Consider the following 4570-nt stretch of genomic DNA (forward strand, 5'->3'; position numbering starts at 1 on the left):
AATAACTTGAACATGTATGCTCAAAGAATCAAAGGCTAAGCTTCACTGGGAAAGTGAAGAACACCTAAACGAAGGAAACTTCAATCACAGCTTAAACCAAAATTCACAATCCCTTTAAATTGAAGCAGCAATAAACTTGAGAACTAAAGCAAGGTTAACAAGGTTAAGCAGTGAACTAAATCAGTGTAATTTTAACAAAGATTAACTGAACTAAATCAACTAATTATTCAATGATTCAATCCAAAACAAGAAAACAGTATAATAAAGCAAAGGAGCAGAGCTAATGATTCAAATTTCAATCTGAGTAGCACTAACAGAGTCCAAAAACAAAAAAATCAATGTTCTAGCAGAATCTAAAAAAAAATCATTGAATCAATGTTCTGAGCAAAGATAAAAAAACAGAGAACGAAATTTTTTTAAAAAATGAAGCCATTGCCTTCGTGAGCTCGAGGAAGACGCACCAATTGTTGAATGAGGAAGAAGCGTGGAGGCGCAGACTACTGGACGAAGACACACTGGTGTTTGAGCGCAACGGACAGCGGCGTTGAGTGAGACCCTTGCAGTGGTGGTGGACTAACCTGGGGTTTGTGTTTTGGGGGTGGAGGGCTGTATACCTGTATCTAAATGAAGAGGAGGAGGAGAAGTGAGGAACCTGCGCGACGGAGGCTTCCACGTTCGCACGGTGGCTGTGCGATGGAAGGGAAGGAAGGTTGCGATGGCTGCGGCACGATGGAGAGGAAGTGAGGGAGCATGCGGTGGCTGTTTGAAGTTCCGACGGCGGCGGTAGCAGGCGGTGGCTGGACGGACGACAAAGAGCTCGATGAGAGGAGCCCTAGACTGAGTGTGAGAGAGACACTGAGGCAGAGGCACGTTCTGGATCTGGGATTTGATTCTGGAGTCTGGACGATGGAGTTTGGGCAGGGCTAGTTAGTCTGCAGCATAATGAAACGACAGTGTTCTGTTCCTTATTCACAAACCGGCCGGGTCACGGTTCGATTCGACCAACCGGTTCTCGGTCGGTTCGACGGTTCAGTTGCAGTTTTTGAAATTGACAGTTTTAGCATTTGTTCAAGTCATTTTTTGCAGCGGTTCACGGTTTAACCGGTTTGACCGATCGGTCTGAATCGGTTTTCAGAACATTGAGTATTACTGATAAATTTTATGGTTTTTTTATATTAGTTATTTTTAGAAGTTGAGACTTGATTCTTTATAAAATGTTAGTGAAAATATGTATATTTCAAATTTTAATTTTAAGTTTTTAACTATTTTATATTTTATATTTACGTGAGACCGATTTTATCGGTTCGACGAGTGATTTATTGGTTGAACCAATAAATCAGTGAACCAGTAGCTTGACCAGTTCGATCATCGGTTCAGTTCTAACAACTATGATCATGTAGCTCGAGAAGAAGTGGAGGTGGAGGAAGACAAGACCAGTTCGCTGAAGGCTTGGTTCTTAACGGGAAGGATAGCAAAGATGGCATCTCACCAAAGTGCTTCTGTGGAGAAAATGCAATCCTATTCATGTCGAAGACGAGAAGCAATCCTAACAAATTATTTCTGGGATGTCCGTTCTATAAGGTATGTGAAGCAAGTCTGTGGAACTCTGTTTCTATTAGGGTTTATCCCTAAAACCAGATTTTTTTCTGAGTTCTGTGGACTGATTTTGTGTAGGTAAAACAACCCTATTGCAAGTTCCTTTTGTGGTTGGATGAGCACATTCCAAGACTTGAGATGACTGATACAAGGTATCTGGGAGAGAAGAAAATTGGTGATGTCGAAGAACATCACTGGAAGCAAGACATGAAAAATAGGATAAGATTTTTGGAGAAGAGGATAATAGCTTTAGAGATAAAAAAAAAAAAAAACCAACAGGGTGGTGTATATGTGTAATTTTAATTGTCCTGATTGTTGCTGTTTTAAGTTGTAAGAATTGATCATTGGTTGAAAATGATAAATGTGATAATTTCTTGCTTTGTGGCTCACCTCAAACCTTTTCCGTTCGTTGTCACCAACCCATTCAGCTGTCCACTTAGTGCTAATGTTGATTAACTTCTCCATCCTCTTTTGCTGGACTGGTGCTAGCTTACCAAAGTGGTTGTTCAGTACTCGCTTGTGATTCACCATCCTCCTCATCAGGTAACACCTGATTTCTTTACACATGGTGAGGATAGGCTTGCATTGGTAATTCGCTATCTTAGCATTAAATACCTCACACATATCATTTAAGGTTATCAACCTTTGGCCCATGCGAGAAGTAAGCCTTAACCCATGTCTCTAGCTCAAACTTGCTGAGGTATTCCCAAGCACCTTGGTTTACTGCCTTCAGCTTTTTCATGCACTCCTTGAATTCTGTGACAGTAGTGCATCTAGCACACTCCCATACAACCTTTCTGATGTATAAGTTCTTGAACCAATTTATGAAATTTTTCCACATGTGCATGACGCAATTGCGTAGCTTTGCATGTGGCATGACCTCCTTTAGCACAGGGAGTAAACCCTGCATTGAACGGGGGCAGGAAATAGTTTCGTGAAGGAATGATAATGCAAGTGAAGGTTATAATGCAAGTCAAGGATTACATCTTACCTTCTGTTGGTCCGATATGAAGTTCCAGTCATGGTTTGCATCGTCTCCTATGTCTCCCTGAAGATTTGTTAGGAACCATTTCCAGGCATCCTTGGTCTCAGCCCTAACAACCCCATATGTAACAACATAAAACTAGTTGTTTGAATCTTGTACAACTGCTGCTAGAAGCTAACCCATGTAATAGGTTTTGAGAAAACAACCATCCAAGTGCAACAAAGGCCTGCACCCATCTTTGAACCCTTGCTTACAAGCATCTAGGCATATGTATAGTTTATCAAATACAGGGGGAGCCTCTGGAATTGGCTCGAGCTCCAACCTGGCCGTTGAACCTGGATTGCTACTCAGAATTTTCTCACAGTAGTCCCTGGTACTTTTGTATTGTTCCTTTTCGTTGCCCATGATCTTTTTCCTGGCCTCTACTACTGCTTTGTACACCATCTTAGGATGGGAACATAGTGAAAACTTCTCCCTTAGGAATTCAGTTGCCTCCTTTGTGTTCATGTGTGGTTGGGTAGCCATCCACTTTTCAATTTCCTTGATAATCCAATGCTAATCAGCTGCATTACTCCCTAAATCCCTTGCACAAGTATGTTCATGCTAGTACGTCTTAACTTGATAACACTGCAGGGTTTTGTTGTATGACAAATAAACCAAGAACGGATACTCCTCATCCTTGCAACCCACTATGACCCTCTCCCTATCATTTTTGATCCACTTCAGCTCCCTCCCCTCAGTAATGAATGAATCCTTTACCCCCTCCTTAAACCTTTCAACAGTGGCAAACTTCGTTCCTAACTCAAATCTACCCTCACTATGAGCATAATCATCATCAAACTCAGGAAATTTTCTACTGTTACCTTCATCCTCAGATGAATTGGGTGTATGTAATTCCTCGGACTCATACTCAAACATGATTTTCTCCATTTCTGTTAGGACTTCACTGACATAGAATCCACCCGGCACTGGATTATCCGGCTGCACATCAGGCCCATCACCACCACCTCCTTGATCATTCGGCCCATCAGCACCCTGGGCCGACCTTCACCACCTGTCTCAGCATTAGCGCCTCCACTATTTTATCCTCTTGCATTCACCCTTGTGCCATGTTAAACCCTCTTCTTTCCAACCTTAGACTTTTTCTTTAACCCTTGTCTCTTTGCAATTGGCTTCTTAGGGGGTCACTACCTTCTTTTTACCCTTCATACTTCTTTTTCTCTTGCCACCAGCAACCCCCGCCATTACTGTCAGTTTCAGTACTATCAGTCTCAAATCCAGCTGGTGGAGGTTTATACAACACATCTTTCGTGCTCTCGTATCCATCATCTGATGAAGAGGATGTCTTCAGTTCTTCTAAAATTTTATTTACATCCACATCCACTGCGCCATCGCTATTCTTGCCAGCATCATCAACAACCTCAGGATCATCAACAGGGTGATCAAAGTATATATGGAACTCAGAAGTCTGTTGGTTCTTCAATATGTTATCTCGCATTGCATTGATCCCTGCATCCCCAGTTAATATTTTCAGTCCAGACTCAATGTCGACACTTGTTGGATCATACCAGTATACTGCCTTGTATGACTGGTATCCCAAACCCTTGAATAGTGTTACAAGGTCTCCGAAATTTGCAAAGTCCAGGTCCATCTCAGGGAACCTCTCTTCCTTTCCATTCTGATAAACCAGGGATCCATCACTTCCTCTGACAAAGTTACCTCCATGGTGAAAAACTGGCAACACAAAAATATCAACCATCTGAAATTAACCCATGACCAACTATGTGTCAGTCCAAAAATAGTTACAAAAATTATGAATGAAACCCCTTTGCCCTAACACAATCCCTCCTTCTAATTCTAGACACAACATTTTAAAAACAGCTTTTTCATTTCATAACACCGTTGTTAGCCATACTGTCAACATGCACATATAATGCCTTCACCCTTAGTTCATACAACAATAACCAAAACTTCAATGCTAAGTAAGGC

This window comes from Arachis hypogaea, chromosome 17, assembly GCF_003086295.3.
Source record: "Arachis hypogaea cultivar Tifrunner chromosome 17, arahy.Tifrunner.gnm2.J5K5, whole genome shotgun sequence".
Classification (NCBI taxonomy): Eukaryota; Viridiplantae; Streptophyta; class Magnoliopsida; order Fabales; family Fabaceae; genus Arachis; species Arachis hypogaea.